Raw genomic sequence first — 17,296 nt, forward strand, 5'->3', positions numbered from 1 at the left:
AGACATGGCTATATGACAACACGATACATGATGTCCTTCTTCAGGTTTTATGCATGAGAGCAGAGTCCCTGGAGGCATTATTTCTTAACCGAATGCTTCGTCCAAGAGAAATTTAGTGGCTGCAACATGCTGCGTATTCAGCTATGGATCTAGTGGGTGTTACACTTAATTATGTTACAGGTGGTGAATACTTAAAGGATTATACAGGTGCATTAAGTTTGGACCAGTGTTTGTTTCTCTCAACGTCTATGCCTATTCCCTTTGTCAATGTTGTAACTTCCCTACTGGGCTTCCATCGTAATGGTTCACTACAGTTGGCCGCATCAAAAGTGCTATGCAACTTTTATGTTATTGCACAAAGGACGCGCCCTCATTCAGTTAGTATTGAAAGCTATTTGCTGAGTGTTAAACAGAGAAATTATTTGAGTCCTGTCCTCTCTCATCTGTTATCTAATGAAGGTGCTTCATCAAATGTTGGGCTATTCTCCGCGGTAATGGACCTTATCACGTCTGCAGCTGTTTACCAGCCTTCATTTGTAGAGGTTATGTTATTTTCTCAAGAAAGCACTGTAGACCCTACAAATTCCATGGAAAACAATAAGATTATCAGACTTGGTATATCTACCAGCGTGGGATACAACATAAAACTATATAAGGGTGTTGAAGCACTTTGGAGGTATCTACAGCAATGTGAAATTATTGTGAAAAGACAACCATATATCCTGTCACAGATTCTTCATTTTTTGAGGACACTATGGCAGGCAGGAACAGAGTATCTACATATTGTAGATAAGTTTGATGGTCGTTGCATGTTTTGGAAGCACCGCAAAGGTATCTACGAATGTGCGAGTTCATATATTTCTTCAGGCAGAAATCGACCCAAGTTTTTAGAAATGGCGTCCATCCCACGCATTAACTCGGTGCCTAAGGATTCGAGGTTTCCAAACTTGGCTTAGGATGTATGGGGTTTTCATTTGTCTATGGCACCCCTGTTGCCGAGGACGATGGAATTTCTTTGGTTTATCATGCTTTCAATAGAGGCATCATGTTTTTTGACACTGCAGATGAAATCCAAGTTGGCAAGGCTTTGAAAGGTTTGCCCCGTGAGAAAGTTCAGCTGGTCACTAAGTTTGGCAATGTTGTTTTTCGTGTTAAAAGCTCAGTAGAGTATGTACGCAAAGCTTGTGAAGACAGCCTGAAGCACCTTGATGCGGATTATATTGATCTTTAATATATTGCGCTCTCTGAAACTAGTGGCTAATGCTGTACATCTTATTACAGCTGTTCAATTAGAATGGTCTTTGTGGACCCGTGATATGGAAGATGATATCATTCCTGCTTGCAAGGATTTGGGAATAGGCATTATACCTTATAGTCCTCTTGGACGTGGATGTTTTGCTGGAAAAGCAGTTGTTGAAAACTTACATGAGGGTGATAGTAGACTGGTTCGGCAACCTCGGTTTCACGGAGAGAATTGCGAGAAGAAGTATTATTTGAACGAGTTTCTGCTCTAGCTAAGAAAGCATGGGTACACACTCGCGCAATTGGCTCTCGCATGGGTGCTTCATCAAGGAAGTGACGTTGCTCCTATTCCAGGAACAAGTAAAGTAAAAAACATTTGGATGAAAATATTGCATCTTTATGGCTTAGCTTGTCACAGCAAGAACTGAATGAGATTGCTGTAGCTGTTCCAGAACATGAGGTCGCAGAATCGATACATCCTGAGAGTATGTATAAAAAACGACTTGGAAACTCGCCAACATACCCCAACCAAAGTAGAATTGATCACTTGCAAGCAAATATTCTATGCGTGGCTGATGTACCCTTTTCCCTAAGAGCTTGGAATTTGCAGGTCTTATTAGCTCTATTTATCACCAGGAATTCAGTAGTAAATTGATAAATATGAAGCTGGAAATCGAACTTGTGTTGTACAAGCCATTTTCCAGAGTGATATGCGATGTGAAGGCCCCGTGTAACATCATCCAGACCAAGAAAGACGTAACGGTTCCATTGAGAATGCCATATTACATGTAGTGCAGCCTTGGAGGAAAGAAGAATTCGACACCTGGCTCTTCAATTCAGCCAAAAATAAACAGAGACATCTGATAGGATTCGATTCCTATTTCCCAGACTTTAATTAATGATTCAACGGGATCTGTGCTCCATGTGTCGGCCATTAGAGGATTTTAGGGAAACGTTGTTCTATGTTTAGTATAGATGGAACGCTCTTTTCTAATTTCTGTAATTGTAGTTGAAACAGTGTAGAGGTTTTTGGGGTCGATTTGTTTTTTCCTTAGCAGCATTTTATTTATTATATTAAAAATTCATTTGTAAAAGGGAGTTAGTCAGAGTGGGGGAGAGTTCTGAGTGCTGAGAGCTGGTGGAGAACAGAGCTCCATTGTACAGTCTTTGACAGAGTTTTTTTAATGAAATTTCACAGCTCTGACTTCTGAGATTCCTGTGGTATGATAATTTAGCATAAGTTTTTCTTGTGTTTCATATGTGATCTGTTATGTTCCATTTCACTTCATGATCATTTCTAATTGAACAAATGAAGTGTTAAAGTAAGAATTCATGCCTGCCATGCTCTGCTTTTAAGTTTGTTCAATATTTAATGTTTTCTACTGTTTAAGGAGGATTCAAAGTTATTGTTTGCCCTCCTTAGCTCCTCACCAGTCTTGCCATCCCATTTAAATCTAGATTTGGTGTTAAATTTCTTGCCTACCTTGCCTCAGTCGATAATCTGTGTTGTTCATTATATTTCTCTGTTCAAGCTGTGATTTTGCCCATGCAGCTCGTAACAACCCCGTCATTTAATTAAAAACCCCTTTTGATCAGTTTACTAGCCTAATATCAGTGTTACCTTATTGGTCATCTCATCTATTGAAGATTTTACGAGATAGACCGGAGAGCCTTCTCCTGCCCCGTAGGGCTAGCTACGAGGCTAAATGGTTTGATGTTGCCTTGAGGTTTACCTTTCTAAGCATGAGGTGAAATTTCAAGCGCTAACAGGTGGATTTAAAAGTTTTGTTTATTTTTCCCAGAACACGACAGATAGCATAAAGTGGAAAAGAGAGCAGATAAAAATCATGCTGGGCAATGGTGTATTAAAGCGCTATTAAAAGCACCCAGGAAAGCAAAGCCAGCAGCGCGAGATTTAGCTAAAGTATCCATTGGCTGACTCGCTGAGCAAATAATCAATGCATCTCACCAATTGAGCGGCCAACACAACATTTCTTACTTCTGCATTCATTTCTCTCTCTTTTCAAGATCATTTATTTCTTCTGTAGAGTAGGTGAAAGAAGTTATTGCAAGATATTATCTCTTTGAGATATTTTTTAACATTTGTGTACAAATACCTCCCCAAGCTAAGTATTAGGGGTTGGTGATACCATTCTGGGACTGCGCTGTAAATTTGAGAACTCTTCTGAATAAAAGGTTGCTGGAACGCTTTGCTGCTGAACTATCTGGTTGTGGAATTAATGGCAGAAGAATATGTTGCAGAATTCTCGAATTATTTCATGGATCAATAAGTTTTTTTAACTCTTTTTTTACTGTTTTTGTGTTTTATATATCATCTACATATCATACACTGAATAACAGGGAAAAAGATTAGCTCAGAACTTACTTAGTTGTACTCTGTGTTCAATTCTTGTTATTTTTATGTTTTCCTCAGGTCTAGTATAAGCAAGAATTCTTAACTGCTCCTGTTTCCCTGGTTCTTTCACCTTGAATATAACTAAGAAATCCTTAACTGCTCCCTGGTAATATTCATCCATTTTCCCTCTGTTAGCATGATGAAGGATTCTTGATTGCCCTTCACCCCCTGATCCCATTTCAGCTGATTTTAACTTACAGTTTGTTCCATGATTAATTATCTTGCTCTGTGGTTCCTCCTTTTGTCAAAGCAACCATACCCAGCAGCTCATCTTCATTGACTCCATTAACCCAATGGTCTGAACTTCTCATATCTTGCACCCCTGTTCTATTGAAAGTCACCATCCAAAAATCAAACAAATACTTGTGCTTCATAACTAGCCTAACATACCCCAAAACAAAGCTAAATCATAAAGAGAGAGCCCTCTCTGGCTTTAGATTGGCTAGAATCTGCATTTAAAAGATTGGTTAGTGGTTACCTCGGTCGTATTCCGTTTTCTCATAGCTTTTGGGGAACAACCTGAGTGATAACAATCCCTATAATAGTTCTTCTTGTTTGTACACATGCCTCTTTTTCCCCTAAATTTGAGTTTCTGGATGATTTTTCTGAACATACCTAGACGGGGTCTTTTCCTCTACCATTATCTCTTCTTCTAGTGCTTCATTGGTTTCTTCTTCAATATGATTTTGATTTGATGTGGGAAAATAATCCCCATCTTCTTCATTGTCATAATCTTTTGTTGATTTTATCTGTTTTGGATTTTTGCATGCTTCATCAACTACAACATAAATGCTTTCAACAATTTTTCCAAGTATTTTATTATAACATTTGTATCCTTTACTTCTGGAAGAATAACCAAGAAGAATACCTTCATCTGCTCTGGGTTCAAACTTACCAAGTTTTTCATCAGTCCTTTTGATATAACATTTTCTTCCAAAAACTTTAAAGTAATTCATAGTAGGAGTCTTACCATACCAAAGTTCATGTGGAGTTTGAGTGTTGTTTACCCGAACATTCTCTTGGTTTAGAATAGTTACGGCACCCAGAAGGTTGTAGGAGTTCCAGATTCATCTAGCATAGCTCGAGCCATTTGTTGAACTGTTCTGTTCATTCTTTCAACCACACCATTTTGCTGAGGAGTCCTTGCGGTGGAGAATTGCCTTTTTATTCCATGTTTCTCACAAAAGTCAAAGAATTCATTTGAGGTAAATTCCCTTGCTCGATCAGATCCGAGGCATTTGATTTTTCGATTTGATTCATTTTCAACCAAAGATTTGAAGACTTGGAACTTTTCAAAAGCTTCATCTTTATGCTTTCGAATACCTATCCAACACATTCTGGAAAAATCATCAATGAACAAAATAAAGTATTCTTTTCCATGAGGTGAATTTTTCCTTGATGGTCCACATAAATCAGTATGGACAAGTTCAAGGGGCTTACTAGTTGACCCTTCTTTTTCCATGAAGTGAACTCTGGTTTTCTTGCCAATTTGACAAGGTTTGCATATTGTATTTTCTGGGATGCTGATATCTAGAAGATCATGAACAACCTTGAATCTACATGCTTTTCTTATTTGAGAAAAGCTTAGATGTCCCAATCTTCTATGCCATAGTGAGTTTTCATCATTTTTGCTTAGATAGCACTGCTGTTGTCCTCCCTTGAGTATGTATAAGTTTTTTGGAGTTCTTGTACCTTTGATCATGGTTTCTCCTGTATCAAGCTCATGAACAACACATCCGTTTGATCGAAACACCACTTCATTTCCTTGATCACACATTTGACTGACACTCAACATGTTATGCTTTAAACCATTTACATACATAACATTTCCAGCTTTAACCTTTTCTTTCAAGAAAATAGAGCCTTTACCTTTTATGATAGCAGGAGTGTCATTTCAAAATGAGACATTCTTTTCCTTTTCTAAGGCATTATATGGGTGAAGTTTTTCTTTGTCACCTGTCATGTGTTTTGAGCATCGACTGTCGATGTACCATTGATTTTATTGTCCTTCTACATACAAGGCTATACCACATCTTTCTGTTTAAGATTCTTTCCTTCTCCATATCTTGGGATTTAATGGAGTTTGCTATTTTTGAGATGTTTGCCGAAATTTGCTTCTGCATTCAGATTCTTCATGACCAAAGTTGTTACATATTGAGCATTCTATTTCATTTTCAAGAAGAGAAAAGTTATTATAGGAACTTTTCTTGATCCCTGTTACATTCCTTTTATTTCGTGCTTCTTTAGTCATGATGGTTTTGTAAGCAACACATTGAGCAACTTTGTGTCCAAAATTATGACATGAAAAACATTGCCCATTAAAGAAGTTCCCGCGACTATCGAATCTATGGACCTGGTGATTGTAGTTTCTATTAATATTCATCTTTAGAGTAAATTGAGTATGATTTACTTGAGGTTGGTTGTGGCTTCTATTCATCCTTGGAGTAAATTGAGTCTGATTTACTTGGTGATCTGCTTTATGCCTTTGCTAACGATTGGCATACTGTTCACTAGTCTTTGCTGCATTAAGATAGCTTTTGGTGGAGGTTGACAGCTTCTGTGATTGAGATGCTTCTTTAGTATATCCAAGACCTGTCTTTATCAGAGGAGAACGCTGAATGTTGATAATTTCATTTACAGTTTCTGATCCTTTAGCAAATCTAATATTGAGAGATTTTGTTTTCTCAAGATCCTTTCTTAGACCCACAATTTCAAATTCTAGTTTTTCATTGTGTTTTTCTTTTTCAACAAGTTGGTATGTCAAGGTATCTATAATCATATTCTTTTCTTCTAAACATAATTTGAGTTTAGATATTTCTTCGTGAAGGTCTTCCTATTTTAAAGCATCCCAAAAATTATCATCGTCATAAGCCATGAGAAGTCTGTAATCTTGTCCAGTTTCGTCTTCATCACTATTAGATAAGCCATCACTATTTTCATGAGTATAGTAACTCCTTTTATTCACAACTTGTTTTCTATTCCCTTTTTCATATTCCTTTCCTTTTTCAACTTTATCTTTATGAGGACATCTGGCAGCATAATGCTCGACTCTACCACAAGAAAAGCATTTGAAGGGTAACTTACTCTAAATCTTCCAGAACCCTGTTGAAGCTTTTTGACAAATTTTACCTCATCTTCTTCTTCTGAAATATGTCTTGATTCATTGTGTTCTTCCTTTCCTTTTTCTGAAGCTTTGAATGTGGCTTCTCTCATATCTAATGGTCCTCCTTTTCTCATATCAAAGGCAGTTAAGATTCCGTGAAGCTGCGTCATAGTGATATTCTGCAGATCCTGTTTTTCTTCTATGGCAGACACTTTGGATTCAAATTTAGTAGACAAGGATCTCAAAAAATTCTCAACTAAGGTAACTTCCTTAATTTCTTCACCTAGATTCTTCATACAATTGACAACCTCATCTATACGTAGGAAGTAACTAGCTATGCTTTCATCACTATGCATCTTAAGAGTTTCATACTGAATTTTGAGAGTTTGAAGCTTAGCATGTTTTACCTGAGAGTCTCCTTGGTAACTTAGAATGATTTTGTCCCATATTTCTTTGGCTAATTTGAGCTGCATGACTTTGACAAACTCTGATTGTGACAAAATTCCCAATAAAGTATTGACAGCTTTGGCATTGGTTTCATATTTCCTTTTACCTGCCGTATCTGTAGGAATTGCTGTTGGAAATGTATATCCTCCTTCCACAATTTCCTAGACATCCGTTCCAAGCGATTATAGATAGGCTGTGGTTCTTATTTTCCAATAAAAAAAGTTTCTCCCATCAAAGATTAGCATTTTGATGGATCCCATGCTTTCTTGATTATTCATGTTAATGGATCTCCCTTCAAGAAATCAAGCTTCTTCTGAAGGACTATCCCTGATACCAATTGTTGGAAATAAAACTGAGAGGGGGATGAATTAGTATTATCAAATCAAAAATTTAATTTCCCAAACAGATTTATATATGCTATTTCAGTGAAGAAAACTAGCGTGTACACGCAACTGTGCTTAAAGAAACCAGCGTGTATGCAGAGAACTTGTGATTTAGACAGTTTATCATGTGTTGAGCTTAAACCAATATATCAGAGATTTATTAGACAATGTAGTAAAAGCAGAATAAAGCATCACACATAAGCAACACACATGAACACCAAGATTTGAGGTGGAAACCCAATATGGGTGAAAACCACCTGCTGTTGTCGTCTCTGTCTACTTTTAATAATAAGAAAATCTATTTAGAATCTTGTATTGGTGAAGACTCATACCAGTATGCAGGCTTCTACTTGCAGAAGGCTACAACCTTCTCTCGTTTTCCAACTTCTACTAGAAGGGAGCAATAACCCCCTAGCTCTTGTACTAGCTAATATGTTTACTAGTACGTAGGTGCCAGCCTACAGAAAACTCCACTCTTCCACCAGGGACCACGTTTCATGAATTTTCAGACTGGATACTCCTGGATCACAACACCACAAGCTGAAGGCCATGTTTCATCAAATTTTCACATTGGACCCATCAAAGCCTTTTAAACTTAAACTTCATCAACCAATATTCAGTTAATCTGAACAACCAGATCACTGACACTAGAACACTGTGCTAAACCCAGAACCCTTCATCATCATCATCCAGAACCAGCTGTAACCTCAAAAATCATGCATTATAGTGTATACGCTACTTGTTTGAACCCAACCTGTGTGTATATGCTACTTCCTTTAACCCAACCTGCGTATATCTCTAAAGTTATTGAATCATAAACTTCTGAACCACAGACTGTACCAATCAGTGACATTCTAAATATCTATTGTCATATTACAGAGTTCAAAATAGATAGAAGCAAGGATCACCCTTCCTTCTCAATCAATCAATCAATCAGACTCAATTTCCTTATACAACAATTCTATGTTCAGATCTAAGAGGACTTAATTGACAAATAATAGTAAAACAACAGAATTTGATCAGATAGATCAGTCAAATCTGAATAGAAGCTTTACCTTTTTTTGTATACACTACTTGAAAGAGTCGAACCTATGTGTACACATGCTTTGGCTGAGACAAACCTGCGTACATATCTGCAAATTTTGACTCAGAACTTTGCTGCAATTTTAGACTTCAGACAAACCCAGATCATGATAGATAACAAGTAGAACAGGCGCAAAACATCAGATCTGGTCTCAACCAATATCATATCATTCAAGAATAAGTCATTTCAAGTCTCATGATTCCTGATCCAATGTTGAACTCAAGGTGCACATGAAAATTTCAGATCCAATCCCAAACATAACCCTGCAACATAATATACATACTTCAGATAGAAGTATTCCTTAGAGTCTCATTGCTTGCACCACTTTTCCTAATGATCTCCTCCTCCTTATATAGTCTTAGGCCTTTCTCAATACCCTGGACCAAAAACACTTAGGACCAATACCTTGGACCCAATACCTAGGGTCAATACCTTGGACCAAATGCCTTGGACCAATTACCTTGGACCAATTACCTTGGACCAAAATACCTTGGATCAAATACCTTGGACCAAAACTTGGTTTTCCAACATGTAAGCACTTTTCCTCATGTTAGAGTTTGTGTATACGTTATACGCTACTTTTGTTCTATTAAATTGCGTGTATACGCGCCTTGGACAAAGTGAACCAACATATACCACTCTTTCTTCATTCTTTGGAGTCTGATCTGTAATCCTTTGTTGTTGACCTGCTGCATTGAGAACTTTTATCTGAGTGAGTTGCCATCAAGGAGAATACTTGTATCATAATGCCAACGACACTTCCTCAACCTACAAGGTTGACACCACAACAATTGGAAGAAAAAAGAGCAAAAGGACTTTGTTACAATTGTGATAGAAAATACACTAAAGGTCATAAGTGTGTTGAGAGGAAATTATTTTACATAGATTATGACAAGGAGGAAGAAAATGAAGAAGAAACGTCAAAAGAAGAGGATATACACCAAGAACCAACCCTACAGAAAGAATAAATGAATCAGACCATATCTTGTAATGCATTGGCAGGAATTACCACTCCTCAAACTCTCAAGATAGAAGGACATATCAAGAAGAAAAAGGCAATAGTGTTGATTGATTCGGGTAGTACCCATAATTTTATTCATTGTACGATTGCACCAGAGTCTCAAGTTATGGTTTCAAATGGAGGAACCATAAATTGCTTTGGAAGGTTCCATAATATCAAGCTATCCATGGGAGAATATGTAATGAATAGTTCAATTCTTTCCATTCCAATGGGTGGTATTGATGTTGTACTAGGAGTCCAATGGGTACAATCTTTTGGGTACGATAGCTTTTAATTTTCAAGAACTTTTCTTGAATTTTTTTTGGGAAGGAAAGGAAGTTGAATTAAGGGGTATCATGGGGAAATTAGGAAATATAATTAGCTCTAACAACATGACAAAGCTTCTAAAGAAATAACAATGAGGCATAATTGCACAATTATGTTCACTAGAGGTTCCCACATCGAAATAATCTATTTCTCCAGATATCCAAAAAGTTTTGGACAATCATTCCAAGGTATTTGAGACTCCCAAAGGAATCCCACCTATTCGTGATCATGATCATGCTATTCATTTGATTCCAGGAAGTGTTCCCCCAAACATCAGGCCTTACATATATCCATATGCCCAAAAGAGTGAAATTGAACGTATGGTTTCAGAAATTCTAGAGGTTGGTATAATTCAACCTAGTCAAAGTTCTCTCTACTCCAGTGTTATTGGTACACAAGAAGGATGGATCATGGCGCATGTGTCTGGATTATAGGGAACTCAACAAGCTTACTATTAAAGATAAATTTCCCATTCCTGTCATTAATGAATTAGTGGATGAATTACATGGATCAATTTACTTCACCAAGTTGGATCTTCATTCAGGATATCATCAAATCAGAATGGAGACTAAAGACATTCCAAAAACAACATTTAGAACTCATGAGGGTCACTATGAATTTTTGGTCATGCATTTTGGCCTTACCAATGCACCTTCTACATTTCAAGGGTTGATGAATTCCATTTTCAAACCCTTCCTTAGAATTTGTGTGTTAGTATTTTTTGATGATATACTAATCTACAAAAAGTCTTGGAAGGATCATGTTCAACATGTTGACATGGTGCTTAAACTATTGGAGGAGAAACAATTATATGCAAAAATATCCAAATGTTAAGAGGTGGAATATTTGGGTCGTATTGTATCCCATGAAGGTGTTAAGGTAGACCCTAACAAAATTAAATGCATTAAGGAATGGAAAATTTCCACATCCATAAAGCACCTGTGAGGATTTCTCGGGTTGACAGGGTTATTATCACAAGTTTGTTAAGAATTATGGGAGAATAGTAGCACCTCTAATGACATTACTAAAGAAAGATGCATTTTTTTGGACTCTAGAAGCAACGGAGGCCTTTGAACATATTAAAGGGGAAATGTGCCAAGCACTGGTCTTAGCTATGCTAGACTTCAAAAAAACTGTTATTATGGAATGTGATGCCTGAGGAAATGGAATTGGTGTTGTTTTAATGCATGAAGAAAGACCCATTGCTTTCAAAAGTCATCGAATCAAAGGAAAGTATTTACACAACGTTATTTATGAGAAGGAAATGTTGGCAATAATACATGCACTTAAGGAATGGCGACCTTACCTAATGGGAAGACACTTCAAGATAAAAACAGATCATGATAGTATTAAATACTTTTTAGAACAAAGATTATCTTCAGAAGAACAACAAGAATGGGTCACAAAGATGTTGGGTTATGACTTTGACATCATCTACAGAAAAGGGAAGAAAAATGTTGTTGCAAATGCACTCTCAAGAAAGGATGAGGATGTGGAAGCTTTGTTTTGTGCCATTTCTATTATCCAATCAGATTGGATAAATGAAGCAAGGGGTGAATGGAAGAATTCCGAAGAAGTGTGGGCACTCATTCAAAAGTTGCAGCAAGATCCCAATACATCTAATACATTTATTTGGAAAAATGATTCATTATGGTACAAATATCACTTATACCTCTATAAAAATTCCCAACTCAAACAAAATGTTCTTCAGGAATTGCACGCCTCTCCCTTATGAGGGAAGTTAGGATTTTTAAAATCTTACCATAGGGTTAAGAAAGATTTTTTTTGGGATGAACTTAAATCTGATATTCAAAATTTTGTGGCAGAATGTTTGGTTTGCCAACAAAATAAATTTGAGAAAATTAAGACCCCAGGTTTGTTAAAACCTTTATCCATTCCAAGTCAACACTGGGAGGAGGTTTCAATGCATTTTATCATAGGTTTACCCAAGTCTGAAGGAAAGAGTATCATCATGGTGGTAGTTGATAGACTTAGAAAGTATGCACACTTTTGTGCATTATGTCATCCATTTAAGTCAAGTATAGTTGCTACTGTAGTTATGGAAACAATTCAAAAGCTACATGGAAACCCAAAGATTATTCTAAGCAATAGAGATCCCATTTTAACTGGAAATTTTTGGACAGAATTAGTTTCTTGTTTGGGTACTCAGTTAGCTCATAGCTCATCTTATCATCCTCAATCTAATGGGAAAACTAAGATAGTGAACAAATGTTTGGAAGGATATCTTTGTTTCTTTGTATCTGGTAAACAGGCACAATGGGTCAAGTGGTTGCCTCTGGCTGAATGGTGGTATAACACTTCCTTCCATAATGTAGCAAAAATGACCCCATTTATGGCACTTTATGGATATCATACACCGTCCATCACATCATCTTTAAAAGAAAATTCTAAGGTTTAAGTAGTGGAATATCACATTGAGCATCAACAACAAGGTCTAAAACTCTTAAAGGATAACCTCACTTCGGCGCAAAATAGAATGAAACAACAAGCAGATCAACATCACAGCGAAAGGAGTTTTGATGTAGGTGACTGGATATTTCTATGACTACAACCATACAAACAAATGTCCCTCAAGCAAGCTAAGAAGGATAATAAATTATCACACAAGTATTATGGTCCGTACAAGGTGTTACAAAAGATTGATACTAGGGCATACACATTGGAGCTTCCTACATCTTCCCGAGGGGCACCTAGTTTTCCATGTTTCATGCTTAAATAAGGTTATAGGTGAGGAGATACCAGTTCAAACAATATTGCCAGAACTTGACAAGGAAGGAAAAATCATATTGGAACCTGAAGCAATCACAGAAACAAGAAATCGATAGCTACGAAATAGATCAATTTCAGACTATCTCATCAAGTGGAAGAACTTACCCACTGAAGATTCCACATGGGAGGATGAGAATTTTATACAGAAGCATTCAGAACTACTCAAGCATAGAGGACAACACTTTTTGAAGGAGAAGGTTATGTTAGGTCCCTATACTACTAGTGTAACCCCTTATTGTTATTAGTGCAACCCTCATATTGTATTATTGTGCCCATATAGGCCCCATGTTATTATTATTGTGCTCCATAGAAGCCCACTATTGTTATTGTTGTGCCCCTGCAATATTATTGTTTTGTTGGCTCTGATTGTATTAGGATCCCTTAGACTCCTATATATAGAAAGGAGGCTTTATCATTTGTATCATCCAATAATTGTTCATTTGTGTAATGTAAAGGATGTTTCCCCCTCGAAGAGGCTGATTTTGAAGTAGTTGATCTATATTTTCTTCTATTTTGTGAGTTGGTTGCATGATAAGAAGCAACTAATAAATGTTTTTGTTGTTTCCATAGGTGTAATCATGTTGAGAAATCTAGGGCATTAATATCTAGGTAATTTCTCCTCTAATTAGTAACTACTCGTGATTTATTTTTACAACTTTAGATTAGGATATTATTTTTTCTTTAGTTATTAATGTTCTTTTTCATCAAGAAACTACCAATGCATGAACATAAATAGACAAGAGACACAGAATGTAGGCTATGAGCCAGGGCCAAAACCTTCACCCTTTGAGAGGAAAACCCACACAAATTCTTCTTATAGAGATTCTAATTGATGAATACCACGACCAAGACCCTTGACCTAGTTTCCACTCCAAGACCAAGACACTAGTTCTCTGTCTTCTGCTCTTTTTCTTCTTCTTGACTCCTCTTCCTCTTTGACCTTCTTAAATCTAAGATCATCTCCTCAACGAACTGTATATGTCATCGAAACATGTTAAGGTAATGTCACCGGAATGTGACTATTGTAGTTGCATCGAGATACTGCGATATACCTCAGAACGGTATCCTCTTCACTAGATAAAAAATCCATTGTCCCTTCATCACTCCTCATTTTCCCTTTATTACTTCTTGTTGTCCCATTCGAACTGTTCTCATTTTCTGTGATCTGAATCTCAGAGGGATCTTAATTCCCTTGACTGTAAGATGACACAAAATTGTAGTCTCCTTTCTCTTTCGAATTGTGTCACTATAGTCTCCACAGAGATAACCGATCTAGGTCATATGAATCCAGAGATGTATCTGAGCTTTACTCTGCCACTATCCATCTGAAATCACAGAGACATCTGAACTTCTTACTATGGAAATGAGAAGTGCCTACACACACACACACACACACACACATATAGTGGTTTCCCTCTATAAATAAGATGTCATGAGTATGTGCATAGGTGTCTCTTAAAAAATGTGAAGTCGACATAAGTTTATCCTTCATCTTATGGCCGACAAGAATAGGAGGACTAGTGCTTGTCATTGGAGGGCTTCTAGACACTTTTATAGACTCATATACATTGTTATATCCCCAAGAAGGGTTATTCATACATGAAATTGACTCTCTGACTTTAATGAAAAATCCTAAGGCTCTAAATGGGAGCCATCTAAATAAAATATTTTTCTTATGAGACCCATGAAGCACGCATTACAAAATAATTTTATTTTCTTCTTTACATCATTTTACAAAAATCACAATTACATGTCATTATGAAGACCAAACCTAGTTACAATTTTCAACACTCCGTCTTATTTAGGGAGGTATTTGTAATGGTACTTGGTCATTCTCAATCTGAAGAATTTTTCATAAGAAGAATCGGATTGGTAACCCATATGTCTAGCATCATATTTAACCAGCATTGTCACATAGCAAGGCCTTGACTAAAAACTATATCCACATGATTAGAGCACAATTCTTGCGATACCAATGATTTCTAGACATCATAATGATTGTCTCTCAAGGCACATACTCCACCCAAGTGTTCACCGAGTATGACCTTCCATTAGACTAGTATTATCTTGGGTAGCCAATCCTCAAAGAATATCAGTCCTCTATGACTACTCTTACCTTGGATGCCCTCTCTCATCCTCAAAGAGCGTTAGATGCCAGATGTTTACCCAATCCTCCTCTGTCTTCCCAGGTGAAGACCAAAATGATGTGCCTATCTGTTCCTCTCAATTAGGGAGGACATATCAATTCGAACAACAGAATGTATTCATTCCTATGAAATGAATGTACCTAAGATCCCTCTTGGCTTAGGAATTCTAGGCTCCCTCTTAATTGGGGACCTGCAACAGCTCCTCAACTAGCTACCTGAAGAGATCCTTCCTTTGATGTCATGAATTTCTTTGTCAAGGACTCTTCATCTTTTGTGGCTTCTTCTTAGGGCTCAGACAATCCATCACTTTCATCCATGGGTCATTCATGTAATTATTCCTTTCATCAGAAAGTTATCCATTAGTCTTCATCTGGCCTTGCTTCATGTCATTTTTCTTCCCTTGGCAGACCTACATAAACCCATCCAGATATTTGTTCAAAAATAAGAAATGAACACTTAAATCAAAATTACCTTTGTGATGTATTTCATCACGATACCTTCTAGTGCATCATCATTCTACATACATGTTGACATATCTCCTCCATTCTCAAGGGTCTCCATCTTTTTTAGGCTTCCATCAGAGTCTTCATATCATTCTAGGAGATATCCTAGTAAAATCTTCTTGGTATTTCAGATGTTGATTGCCTTTACCATGGTTGCATATCTCATGATATCTTCCTTTCTTTCTTCACACATTTCATTTCCAGGAGCTTTCAATCAGATTTCCTCAATTTTAGTAAGTCATCTCATACTTCATATGAGGACATACTATGTTGATTTCATCTAGTGTGACCCATGCCTTCCAACAACCTTTCATAGGAGGAGATTCCTTTCCTTTGATCATGCTTCTTAAGATTGAGCAGTGATCCATGTTACCTGTTATCAGTCCAAAATTTCTTTAGAAGTTGTTAAAGAAAGAAATGATAGAGGTAACCACAAACCAACTTTGGAGATTAGGATCTAGCCTTCCTAATCTTAGAGAGGGCTCTCTCTTTATGATTTAACTTTGTTTTAGTTAATTGATTTTAGGCTAGTTATGATTGTGCTGGGGCTTTGGATTTGAATTTGGGTGGTGGGATCAGTTACTTAGATGAAAATGGGTTGTCTTTTACCATTGGGCTATGGGGTCAAATGTTAGAAAAACAAGACTGGATTAAGTTCTAAAAACAGTGTCTACAGGGAAAGATAGAGGAGTTACTACAAATCTCAAAGGCTTGATGGTGAAATGGTTTCCAATCGGATCCAGGGAGAAATTAAGGGTTCCCTAGGTCGGATTATGAAGAGAAATGCAAGAGGTCAAATGGGATGGGAGAGCAATTAAGGGTTCTCAAATCCGGATATCAGAGGAAAACATATAAATGATTAACTGTGCAAAACAGAGTGTACTTAAAAAAATTCTGAGTTAAATTTCCAGTTAATTCATTCAAATTTAGATAACATTTAAGTTTATGAAACACATAAGAAAGTAACAAAATCAGACAAAGAAGATACTTCACTACAATAGCTCATCTCATGAATCCTGTAGTGCAATATTTTTATTACTTTCTCTAGTTTGTTGACTTGAAAATTGGTACAATAACCCTTAGGTTAAAGATCAAAATAACTCTACAAATGTATAGCAATCCACAATCATACTTCGAATTAAGAAGAATTTATACAATAAAAATTTACAAAATATCCCAAACTGTCTTGGGAATTAATCTAGGAGAAAGAAATATCTTCATGCAAGAAGATAGAGACAACTATTGAACTAATGTTTGTTGTCCCTGTTATTTAGGTTCTGTTGTCTTTGATCTTTTTCCCTTTAAGCTACTTGGTTGTTTGGTCTTCACGCTGGATGTTATATTTACATATGACTTTTCTTCTGATACACTTTCATCTGTTTGTCTTTCAACTGTATTTCTTTATCTGTCTCCTCTGTTTAGTCTTTTACCATGAATGCTCTGTCACCTGCTTTTACTTTTACCTTTTACTGTAAATCTTACTCACTCTTTCATGCTTCTGTGTTTTTAGAAAAAAATAATGTTTACTAAAAGACACATGTAGAATACAAAATGTTTCTTAGAGAGTAGTTTGTAAGAATCTTTTGTTGTGATGGTGAAAATGATTTCATCTTTGTTTTAACATTTATTGTGTAAATTGTTTCCTTATGCTCTGTGATAATTGTCTTTTCCTTCTGAATAAAGCCTTTTGAATACATTTCCTTGTGAATCTTGGAGTAAACAGGTTTTGGAACTAGTATCAAAACTGTTTATCCAAGCTCCCGTTCTACTAATCACCTGCAAAATAAAACAATCATTAATAAAGCATAGGTCTGTAGGGATGGCCATCAATGGATTTATTGAACTGAGATGTCT

General features: G+C 36.6%; 1 pseudogene; it reads left to right on the forward strand.

Moving 5' to 3' along the window:
* Window positions 1–922: 922 nt before the first annotated feature.
* LOC149179333 (putative aldo-keto reductase 1 pseudogene) lies at window positions 923–2,034 on the forward strand (annotated as a pseudogene).
* The last annotated feature ends 15,262 nt before the right edge of the window (window positions 2,035–17,296 follow it).

The sequence above is a fragment of the Pinus tabuliformis genome, chromosome 4_1 (assembly GCF_031772625.1).
Source record: "Pinus tabuliformis cultivar Carrire ecotype Pingquan chromosome 4_1, CPIR1, whole genome shotgun sequence".
In the NCBI taxonomy this organism is placed as follows: Eukaryota; Viridiplantae; Streptophyta; class Pinopsida; order Pinales; family Pinaceae; genus Pinus; species Pinus tabuliformis.